The following is a 14867-nucleotide window of genomic DNA, read 5'->3' as shown; positions in this document are numbered from 1 at the left end:
ATGCACCCATACTATGACGAATACTAGGCCGCCATAATACATTGTGGAATAACGCACCCATACTATGACGAATACTAGGCCGTCATAATAGATTGTGGAATAACGCACCCATACTATGACGAATATTAGGTCGCCATAAAACATTGTGGAATAACGCACCCATACTATTACAAATACTAGGTCGTCATAATACATTGTGGAATAACACACCCATACTATGACGAATACTAGGCCGCCATATAACATTGTGGAATAACGCACCCATACTATGACGAATACTAGGCCGCCATAATACATTGTGGAATAACGCATCCATACTATTACAAATACTAGGTCGTCATAATACATTGTGGAGAAAGGCACCCATACTATGACGAATACTAGGCCGCTAGAATACATTGTGGAGTATCGTACCCATACCTTGTCGAATACTAGGCCGCCATATTACATTGCGGATTAATGCACCCATTCTATGACGAATACTGGGCCGCCATAATACATTGTGGAGTAACACACCCATACTATGACGAATATTAGGCCGTCGTAATACATTGTGGAGTAACGCACCCATACTATGACGAATACTAGGCTGTCATAATACATTGTGGAGTAACGCACCCATACTATTACAAATACTAGGTCGTCGTAACACATTGTGGAGTAACGCACCCATACTATGACGAATACTAGGCCATTATAATACATTGTGGAATAACGCACCCATACTATAACGAATACTAGACTGTCATAATACATTGTGGAATAACGCACCCATACTATAACGAATACTTGACTGTCATAATACATTGTGGAAGAACGCACCCATACTATAACGAATACTAGACTGTCATAATACATTGTGGAATAACGCACCCATACTATTACAAATACTAGGTCGTCGTAACACATTGTGGAGTAACGCACCCATACTATGACGAATACTAGGCCATTATAATACATTGTGGAATAACGCACCCATACTATGACGAATACTAGGCCGCCATAACACATTGTGGAGTAACGCGCCCATACTATGACGAATACTAGGCAGCCATAACACATTGTGGAGTAACACACCCATACTATGACGAATACTAGGCCGCCATAATACATTGTGGAATAACGCACCCATAATATTACAAATACTAGGTCGTCATAATACATTGTGGAGTAATGCACCCATACTATGACGAATACTAGGCTGTCATAATACATTGTGGAGTAACGCACCCATACTAATACAAATACTAGGTCGTCATAACACATTGTGGAGTAATGCACCCATACTATGACGAATACTAGGCTGTCATAATACATTGTGGAGTAACGCACCCATACTAATACAAATACTAGGCTGTCATAATACATTGTGGAGTAACGCACCCATACTATGACGAATACTAGGCCGCCATAACACATTGTGGAGTAACGCACCCATACTATGACGAATATAAGGTCGCCATAACATATTGTTGAGTAACACACCCATACTATGACGAATACTAGGCTGTCATAATACATTGTGGAGTAACGCACCCGTACTATTACAAATACTAGGCCGCCATAATACATTGTGGAATAACGCATCCATACTATTACAAATACTAGGTCGTCATAATACATTGTGGAGAAAGGCACCCATACTATGACGAATACTAGGCCGCTAGAATACATTGTGGAGTATCGTACCCATACTATGTCGAATACTAGGCCGCCATATTACGTTGTGGATTAATGCACCCATTCTATGACGAATACTGGGCCGCCATAATACATTGTGGAGTAACACACCCATACTAAGACGAATATTAGGCCGTCGTAATACATTGTGGAGTAACGCACCCATACTATGACGAATACTAGGCCGCTAGAATACATTGTGGAGTATCGTACCCATACTATGTCGAATACTAGGCCGCCATATTACATTGTGGATTAATGCACCCATTCTATGACGAATACTAGGCCATTATAATACATTGTGGAATAACGCACCCATACTATGACGAATACGAGGCCGCCATAATACATTGTGGAATAACGCACCCATACTATAACGAATACTAGGCTGTCATAATACATTGTGGAATAACGCACCCATACTATTACAAATACTAAGTCGTCGGAATAAATTGTGGAGTAACGCACTCATACTATGACGAATACTAGGCTGTCAAAATACATTGTGGAGTAACGCACCCATACTATTACACATACTAGGTCGTCGGAATACAATGTGGAGTAACGCACCCATACTATGACGATTACTAGGCCGTCATAATACATTGTGGAGTAACACACCCATACTATGACGAATACTAGGCCGCCATAATACATTGTGGAGTAACGCACCCATACTATGACGAATACTAGGTCGTCATAATATATTGTGGAATAACGCACCCATACTATGACGAATACTACGCCGCCATAATACATTGTGGAGTAACGCACCCATACTATGACGAATACTTGGCCGCCATTATACATTGTGGAATAACGAACCCATACTATGACGAATACTAGGCCGCAATAATACATTGTGGAGTAACGCACCCATACTATGACGAATAGTAGGTCGTCATAATACATTGTGGAATAACGCACCCATACTATGACGAATACTAGGCCGCCATAATACATTGTGGAATAACGCACCCATACTATGACGAATACTAGGCCGCCATAATACATTGCCGAATAACGCACCCATACTATGACGAATAATAGGCCGCTATAATACATTGTGGAATAACGCACCCATATTATGACGAACACTAAGGCGCCATAACACATTGTGGAGTAACGCACCCATACTAATACAAATACTAGGTCATCATAATACATTGTGGAGTAACGCACCCATACTATGACGAATACTAGGCCGCCATAACACATTGTGGAGTAACGCACCCATACTATGACGAATACTAGGCAGCCATAACACATTGTGGAGTAACACACCCATACTATGATGAATACTAGGCCGCCATAATACATTGTGGAATAACGCACCCATAATATTACAAATACTAGGTCGTCATAATACATTGTGGAGTAATGCACCCATACTATGACGAATACTAGGCTGTCATAATACATTGTGGAGTAACGCACCCATACTAATACAAATACTAGGTCGTCATAACACATTGTGGAGTAATGCACCCATACTATGACGAATACAAGGCTGTCATAATACATTGTGGAGTAACGCACCCATACTAATACAAATACTAGGCTGTCATAATACATTGCGGAGTAACGCACCCATACTATGACGAATACTAGGCCGCCATAACACATTGTGGAGTAACGCACCCATACTAATACAAATACTAGGTCGTCGTAACACATTGTGGAGTAACGCACCCATATTATGACGAATACTAGGCCTTTATAATACAGTGTGGAATAAAGCACCCATACTATGACGAATACTAGGCCGTCATAATACATTGTGGAATAACGCACCCATACTATAACGAATACTAGGCTGTCATAATACATTTTGGAGTAACGCACCAATACTATTACAAATACTAAGTCGTCGGAATACATTGTGGAGTAACGCACCCATACTATGACGAATACTAGGCTGTCACAATACATTGTGGAGTAACGCACCCATACTATTACACATACTAGGTCGTCGGAATACATTGTGGAGTAACGTACCCATACTATGACGAATACTAGGTCGCCATAACACATTATGGAATAACGCACCCATACTATGACGAATACTAGGCCGCCATAATACATTGTGGAGTAACGCACCCATACTATGGCGAATACTCGGCCGCCATAATACATTGTGGAGTAACGCACCAATACTATGACGAATACTAGGCTGTCATAATACATTGTGGTATAACGCACCCATACTATGACGAATACTAGGCCGCCATAATACATTGTGGAGTAACGCACCCATACTATGGCGAATACTCGGCCGCCATAATACATTGTGGAGTAACGCACCAATACTATGACGAATACTAGGCTGTCATAATACATTGTGGAGTAACGCATCCATACAATGACGAATATAAGGTCGCCATAACATATTGTTGAGTAACACACCCATACTATGACGAATACTAGGCTGTCATAATACATTGTGGAGTAACGCACCCGTACTATTACAAATACTAGGCCGCCATAATACATTGTGGAATAACGCATCCATACTATTACAAATACTAGGTCGTCATAATACATTGTGGAGAAAGGCACCCATACTATGACGAATACTAGGCCGCTAGAATACATTGTGGAGTATCGTACCCATACTATGTCGAATACTAGGCCGCCATATTACATTGTGGATTAATGCACCCATTCTATGACGAATACTGGGCCGCCATAATACATTGTGGAGTAACACACCCATACTAAGACGAATATTAGGCCGTCGTAATACATTGTGGAGTAACGCGCCCATACTATGACGAATACTAGGTCACCATAATACATTATGGAGAAACGCACCTATACTATGACGAATACTAGGTTGCCATAATACATTGTGGAGTAACGCACCCATACTATGACGAATACTAGGGCGCCATAACACATTGTGGAGTAATGCACCCATACTATTACAAATACTAGGCCGCCATAACACATTGTGGAGTAACACACCCATACTATGACGAATACTAGGCCGCCATAATACATTGTGGTGTAACGCATCCATACTATGACGAATACTAGGCCGCCATATTACATTGTGGAGTAATGCACCCATATTATGACGAATACTACACCGCCATAATACATTGTGGAATAACGCACCCATACTATGACGAATACTAGGCCGCCATAATACATTGTGGTGTAACGCATCCATACTATGACGAATACTAGGCCGCCATATTACATTGTGGAGTAATGCACCCATATTATGACGAATACAAGGCCGCCATAATACATTGTGGAATAACGCACCCATACTATGACGAATACTCGGCCGATATAATACATTGTGGAGTACCACATCCGTACTATGACGAATACTAGGCCGCCATAATACATTGTGAAGTAATGCACCCATACTATGACGAAAACTCGGCCGCCATAATACATTGTGGAGTAACGCATCCATACTATGACGAATACTTGGTCGCCATAACACATTGTGGAGTAACACACCCACACTATGACGAATACTGGGCTGTCATAATACATTGTGGAATAACGCACCCATACTATGACGAATACTGGGCTGTCATAAAACATTGTGGAATAAGGCACCCATACTGTGACGAATACTAGATCGCCATAACACATTGTGGAGTAACGCACCCATACTATGACGAATACTAGGCCATCATAATATATTGTGGAGTAACGCACCCATACTATGACGAATACTAGGCCGCCATAACACATTGTGGAGTAATGCACCCATACTATGACGAATACTAGGCCGCCATAACACATTGTGGAATAACGCACCCATACTATGACGAATACTAGGCAGCCATAACACATTGTGGAGTAACACACGGATACTATGACGAATACTAGGCCGCCATAATACATTGAGGAATAACGCACCCATAATATTACAAATACTAGGTCGTCATAATACATTGTGAAGTAATGCACCCATACTATGACTAATACTAGGCTGTCATAATACATTGTGAGTAACGCACCCATACTAATACAAATACTAGGTCGTCATAACACATTGTGGAGTAATGCACCCATACTATGACGAATACTAGGCTGTCATAATACATTGTGGAGTAACGCACCCATACTAATACAAATACTAGGCTGTCATAATACATTATGTAGTAACGCACCCATACTATGACGAATACTAGGCCGCCATAACACATTGTGGAGTAACGCACCCATACTATGACGAATATAAGGTCGCCATAACATATAGTTGAGTAACACACCCATACTATGACGAATACTAGGCTGTCATAATACATTGTGGAGTAACGCACCCATACTATTACACATACTAGGTCGTCGGAATACATTGTGGAGTAACGCACCCATACTATGACGAATACTATGCTGTCACAATACATTGTGGAGTAACGCACCCATACTATTACACATACTAGGTCGTCGGAATACATTGTGGAGTAATGTACCCATACTATGACGAATACTAGGTCGCCATAACACATTGTGGAATAACGCACCCATACTATGACGAATACTAGGCCGCCATAACACATTGTGGAGTAATGCACCCATACTATGACGAATACTAGGCCGCCATAAAACAATATGGAGTAACGCATCCATTCTATTACAAATACTAGGCCGCCATAACACATTGTGGAATAACACACCCATACTATTACAAATACTAGGCCGCCATAACACATTGTGGAGTAACGCACCCATACTATGACGAATACTAGGCCGTCATAATATATTGTGGAGTAACACACATATACTATGACGAATAATAGGCCGCCATAACACATTGTGGAGTAATGCACCCATACTATGACGAATACTAGGCCGCCATAAAACAATATGTAGTAACGCATCCATTCTATTACAAATACTAGGCCGCCATAACACATTGTGGAATAACACACCCATACTATTACAAATACTAGGCCGCCATAACACATTGTGGAGTAACGCACCCATACTATAACGAATACTAGGCCGTCATAATATATTGTGGAGTAACGCACATATACTATGACGAATAATAGGCCGCCATAACACATTGTGGAGTAACGCACCCATACTATAACGAATATTAGGTCGCCATAATACATTGTGGAATAACGCACCCACACTATTACAAATACTAGGTCGTCATAATACATTGTGGAATAACACACCCATACTATGACGAATACTCGGCCGCCATATAACATTGTGGAATAATGCACCCATACTATGACGAATACTAGGCCGACATAATACATTGTGGAGTAACGCACCCATACTATGGCGAATACTCGGCCGCCATAATACATTGTGGAGTAACGCACCAATACTATGACGAATACTAGGCTGTCATAATACATTGTGGTATAACGCACCCATACTATGACGAATACTAGGCCGCCATAATATATTGTGGAGTAACGCACCCATACTATGGCGAATACTCGGCCGCCATAATACATTGTGGAGTAACGCACCAATACTATGACGAATACTAGGCTGTCATAATACATTGTGGAGTAACGCATCCATACTATGACGAATATAAGGTCGCCATAACATATTGTTGAGTAACACACCTATACTATGACGAATACTAGGCTGTCATAATACATTGTGGAGTAACGCACCCGTACTATTACAAATACTGGGCCGCCATAATACATTGTGGAATAACGCATCCATACTATTACAAATACTAGGCTGTCATAATACATTGCGGAGTATCGCACCCATACTATGACGAATACTAGGCCGCCATAACACATTGTGGAGTAACGCACCCATACTAATACAAATACTAGGTCGTCGTAACACATTGTGGAGTAACGCACCCATATTATGACGAATACTAGGACTTTATAATACAGTGTGGAATAACGCACCCATACTATGACGAATACTAGGCCGCCATAATACATTGTGGAATAACGCCCCCATACTATAACGAATACTAGGCTGTCATAATACATTTTGGAGTAACGCACCAATACTATTACAAATACTAAGTCGTCGGAATACATTGTGGAGTAACGCACCCATACTATGACGAATACTAGGCTGTCACAATACATTGTGGAGTAACGCACCCATACTATTACACATACTAGGTCGTCGGAATACATTGTGGAGTAACGTACCCATACTATGACGAATACTAGGTCGCCATAACACATTGTGGAATAACGCACCCATACTATGACGAATACTAGGTCGCCATAATACATTGTGGAGTAACGCACCCATACTATGGCGAATACTCGGCCGCCATAATACATTGTGGAGTAACGCACCAATACTATGACGAATACTAGGCTGTCATAATACATTGTGGTATAACGCACCCATACTATGACGAACACTAGGCCGCCATAATACATTGTGGAGTAACGCACCCATACTATGGCGAATACTCGGCCGCCATAATACATTGTGGAGTAACGCACCAATACTATGACGAATACTAGGATGTCATAATACATTGTGGAGTAACGCACCCATACTATGACGAATACTAGGCCGCCATAATACATTGTGGTGTAACGCATCCATACTATGACGAATACTAGGCCGCCATATTACATTGTGGAGTAATGCACCCATATTATGACGAATACAAGGCCGCCATAACACATTGTGGAATAACACACCCATACTATGACGAATACTAGGCCGCCATAATACATTGTGGTGTAACGCATCCATACTATGACGAATACTAGGCCGCCATATTACATTGTGGAGTAATGCACCCATATTATGACGAATACAAGGCCGCCATAATACATTGTGGAGTAACGCACCCATACTATGACGAATACTCGGCCGATATAATACATTGTGGAGTACCACATCCGTACTATGACGAATACTAGGCCGCCATAATACATTGTGAAGTAATGCACCCATACTATGACGAATACTCGGCCGCCATAATACATTGTGGAGTAACGCATCCATACTATGACGAATACTAGGTCGCCATAACACATTGTGGAGTAACACACCCACACTATGACGAATACTGGGCTGTCATAATACATTGTGGAATAACGCACCCATACTATTACGAATACTAGGTCGTCGTAATACATTGTGGAGTAACTCACCCATACTATGACGAATGCGAGGCCGCCATAACACATTGTGGAGTAATGCACCCATACTATGACGAATACAAGGCCGCCATAATACATTGTTGACTAACGCACCCATACTATGACGAATACTAGGCTGTCATAAAACATTGTGGAATAAGGCGCCCATACTGTGACGAATACTAGATCGCCATAACACATTGTGGAGTAACGCACCCATACTATGACGAATACTAGGCCGTCATAATATATTGTGGAGTAACGCACCCATACTATGACGAATACTCCGCCGCCATAACACATTGTGGAGTAATGCACCCATACTATGACGAATACTAGGCCGCCATAACACATTGTGGAGTAACGCATCCATACTATGACGAATACTAGGCAGCCATAACACATTGTGGAGTAACACACCCATACTATGACGAATACTAGGCCGCCATAATACATTGTGGAATAACGCACCCATAATATTACAAATACTAGGTCGTCATAATACATTGTGAAGTAATGCACCCATACTATGACGAATACTAGGCTGTCATAATACATTGTGAGTAACGCACCCATACTAATACAAATACTAGGTCGTCATAACACATTGTGGAGTAATGTACCCATACTATGACGAATACTAGGCTGTCATAATACATTGTGGAGTAACGCACCCATACTAATACAAATACTAGGCTGTCATAATACATTATGTAGTAACGCACCCATACTATGACGAATACTAGGCCGCCATAACACATTGTGGAGTAACGCACCCATACTATGACGAATATAAGGTCGCCATAACATATAGTTGAGTAACACACCCATACTATGACGAATACTAGGCTGTCATAATACATTGTGGAGTAACGCACCCATACTATTACACATACTAGGTCGTCGGAATACATTGTGGAGTAACGTACCCATACTATGACGAATACTAGGTCGCCATAACACATTGTGGAATAACGCACCCATACTATGACGAATACTAGGCCGCCATAACACATTGTGGAGTAATGCAGCCATACTATGACGAACACTAGGCCGCTAGAATACATTGTGGAGTATCGTACCCATACTATGTCGAATACTAGGCCGCCATATTACATTGTGGATTAATGCACCCATTCTATGACGAATACTAGGCCGCAATAATACATTGTGGAGTAACTCACCCATACTATGACGAATGCGAGGCCGCCATAACACATTGTGGAGTAATGCACCCATACTATGACGAATACAAGGCCGCCATAATACATTGTGGAATAACGCACCCATACTATGACGAATACTAGGCCGCCATAACACATTGTGGAGTAATGCACCCATACTATGACGAACACTAGGCCGCTAGAATACATTGTGGAATATCGTACCCATACTATGTCGAATACTAGGCCGCCATATTACATTGTGGATTAATGCACCCATTCTATGACGAATACTAGGCCGCAATAATACATTGTGGAGTAACTCACCCATACTATGACGAATGCGAGGCCGCCATAACACATTGTGGAGTAATGCACCCATAATATGACGAATACAAGGCCGCCATAATACATTATTGACTAACGCACCCATACTATGACGAATACTAGGCTGTCATAAAACATTGTGGAATAAGGCACCCATACTATGACGAATACTAGATCGCCATAACACATTGTGGAGTAACGCACCCATACTATGACGAATACTAGGCCGTCATAATATATTGTGGAGTAACGCACCCATACTATGACGAATACTAGGCCGCCATAACACATTGTGGAGTAATGCACCCATACTATGACGAATACTAGGCCGCCATAACACATTGTGGAGTAACGCACCCATACTATGACGAATACTAGGCAGCCATAACACATTGTGGAGTAACACACCCATACTATGACGAATACTAGGCCGCCATAATACATTGTGGAATAACGCACCCATAATATTACAAATACTAGGTCGTCATAATACATTGTGAAGTAATACACCCATACTATGACGAATACTAGGCTGTCATAATACATTGTGGAGTAACGCACCCATACTAATACAAATACTAGGTCGTCATAACACATTGTGGAGTAATGCACCCATACTTTGACGAATACTAGGCTGTCATAATACATTGTGGAGTAACGCACCCATACTAATACAAATACTAGGCTGTCATAATACATTATGGAGTTACGCACCCATACTATGACGAATACTAGGCCGCCATAACACATTGTGGAGTAACGCACCCATACTATGACGAATATAAGATCGCCATAACATATTGTTGAGTAACACACCCATACTATGACGAATACTAGGCTGTCATAATACATTGTGGAGTAACGCACCCATACTATTACACATACTAGGTCGTCGGAATACATTGTGGAGTAACGCACCCATACTATGACGAATACTAGGCTGTCACAATACATTGTGGAGTAACGCACCCATACTATTACACATACTAGGTCGTCGGAATACATTGTGGAGTAACGTACCCATACTATGACGAATACTAGGTCGCCATAACACATTGTGGAATAACGCACCCATACTATGACGAATACTAGGCCGCCATAACACATTGTGGAGTAATGCACCCATACTATGACGAATACTAGGCCGCCATAATACAATATGGAGTAACGCATCCATTCTATTACAAATACTAGGCCGCCATAACACATTGTGGAATAACACACCCATACTATTACAAATACTAGGCCGCCATAACACATTGTGGAGTAACGCACCCATACTATGACGAATACTATGCCGTCATAATATATTGTGGAGTAACGCACATATACTATGACGAATAATAGGCCGCCATAACACATTGTGGAGTAATGCACCCATACTATGACGAATACTAGGCCGCCATAATACATTGTCGAATAACGCACCCATACTATGACGAATACTAGGCCGTCATAATAGATTGTGGAGTAACGCACCCATACTATAACGAATATTAGGTCGCCATAATACATTGTGGAATAACGCACCCACACTATTACAAATACTAGGTCGTCATAATACATTGTGGAATAACACACCCATACTATGACGAATACTCGGCCGCCATATAACATTGTGGAATAATGCACCCATACTATGACAAATACTAGGCCGCCATAATACATTGTGGAGTAACGCACCCATACTATGGCGAATACTCGGCCGCCATAATACATTGTGGAGTAACGCACCAATACTATGACGAATACTAGGCTGCCATAATACATTGTGGTATAACGCACCCATACTATGACGAATACTAGGCTGTCATAATACATTGTGAGTAACGCACCCATAATATTACAAATACTAGGTCGTCATAATACATTGTGAAGTAATGCACCCATACTATGACTAATACTAGGCTGTCATAATACATTGTGAGTAACGCACCCATAATATTACAAATACTAGGTCGTCATAATACATTGTGGAGTAATGCACCCATACTATGACGAATACTAGGCTGTCATAATACATTGTGGAGTAACGCACCCATACTAATACAAATACTAGGTCGTCATAACACATTGTGGAGTAATGCACCCATACTATGACGAATACAAGGCTGTCATAATACATTGTGGAGTAACGCACCCATACTAATACAAATACTAGGCTGTCATAATACATTGCGGAGTAACGCACCCATACTATGACGAATACTAGGCCGCCATAACACATTGTGGAGTAACGCACCCATACTAATACAAATACTAGGTCGTCGTAACACATTGTGGAGTAACGCACCCATATTATGACGAATACTAGGCCTTTATAATACAGTGTGGAATAAAGCACCCATACTATGACGAATACTAGGCCGTCATAATACATTGTGGAATAACGCACCCATACTATAACGAATACTAGGCTGTCATAATACATTTTGGAGTAACGCACCAATACTATTACAAATACTAAGTCGTCGGAATACATTGTGGAGTAACGCACCCATACTATGACGAATACTAGGCTGTCACAATACATTGTGGAGTAACGCACCCATACTATTACACATACTAGGTCGTCGGAATACATTGTGGAGTAACGTACCCATACTATGACGAATACTAGGTCGCCATAACACATTATGGAATAACGCACCCATACTATGACGAATACTAGGCCGCCATAATACATTGTGGAGTAACGCACCCATACTATGGCGAATACTCGGCCGCCATAATACATTGTGGAGTAACGCACCAATACTATGACGAATACTAGGCTGTCATAATACATTGTGGTATAACGCACCCATACTATGACGAATACTAGGCCGCCATAATACATTGTGGAGTAACGCACCCATACTATGGCGAATACTCGGCCGCCATAATACATTGTGGAGTAACGCACCAATACTATGACGAATACTAGGCTGTCATAATACATTGTGGAGTAACGCATCCATACAATGACGAATATAAGGTCGCCATAACATATTGTTGAGTAACACACCCATACTATGACGAATACTAGGCTGTCATAATACATTGTGGAGTAACGCACCCGTACTATTACAAATACTAGGCCGCCATAATACATTGTGGAATAACGCATCCATACTATTACAAATACTAGGTCGTCATAATACATTGTGGAGAAAGGCACCCATACTATGACGAATACTAGGCCGCTAGAATACATTGTGGAGTATCGTACCCATACTATGTCGAATACTAGGCCGCCATATTACATTGTGGATTAATGCACCCATTCTATGACGAATACTGGGCCGCCATAATACATTGTGGAGTAACACACCCATACTAAGACGAATATTAGGCCGTCGTAATACATTGTGGAGTAACGCGCCCATACTATGACGAATACTAGGTCACCATAATACATTATGGAGAAACGCACCTATACTATGACGAATACTAGGTTGCCATAATACATTGTGGAGTAACGCACCCATACTATGACGAATACTAGGGCGCCATAACACATTGTGGAGTAATGCACCCATACTATTACAAATACTAGGCCGCCATAACACATTGTGGAGTAACACACCCATACTATGACGAATACTAGGCCGCCATAATACATTGTGGTGTAACGCATCCATACTATGACGAATACTAGGCCGCCATATTACATTGTGGAGTAATGCACCCATATTATGACGAATACTACACCGCCATAATACATTGTGGAATAACGCACCCATACTATGACGAATACTAGGCCGCCATAATACATTGTGGTGTAACGCATCCATACTATGACGAATACTAGGCCGCCATATTACATTGTGGAGTAATGCACCCATATTATGACGAATACAAGGCCGCCATAATACATTGTGGAATAACGCACCCATACTATGACGAATACTCGGCCGATATAATACATTGTGGAGTACCACATCCGTACTATGACGAATACTAGGCCGCCATAATACATTGTGAAGTAATGCACCCATACTATGACGAAAACTCGGCCGCCATAATACATTGTGGAGTAACGCATCCATACTATGACGAATACTTGGTCGCCATAACACATTGTGGAGTAACACACCCACACTATGACGAATACTGGGCTGTCATAATACATTGTGGAATAACGCACCCATACTATGACGAATACTGGGCTGTCATAAAACATTGTGGAATAAGGCACCCATACTGTGACGAATACTAGATCGCCATAACACATTGTGGAGTAACGCACCCATACTATGACGAATACTAGGCCATCATAATATATTGTGGAGTAACGCACCCATACTATGACGAATACTAGGCCGCCATAACACATTGTGGAGTAATGCACCCATACTATGACGAATACTAGGCCGCCATAACACATTGTGGAATAACGCACCCATACTATGACGAATACTAGGCAGCCATAACACATTGTGGAGTAACACACGGATACTATGACGAATACTAGGCCGCCATAATACATTGAGGAATAACGCACCCATAATATTACAAATACTAGGTCGTCATAATACATTGTGAAGTAATGCACCCATACTATGACTAATACTAGGCTGTCATAATACATTGTGAGTAACGCACCCATACTAATACAAATACTAGGTCG

This window comes from Saccoglossus kowalevskii, chromosome 7 (assembly GCF_978046115.1).
Source record: "Saccoglossus kowalevskii chromosome 7, keSacKowa6.1, whole genome shotgun sequence".
NCBI classification, from domain to species: Eukaryota; Metazoa; Hemichordata; class Enteropneusta; family Harrimaniidae; genus Saccoglossus; species Saccoglossus kowalevskii.
This window is presented reverse-complemented; position numbering follows the sequence as displayed.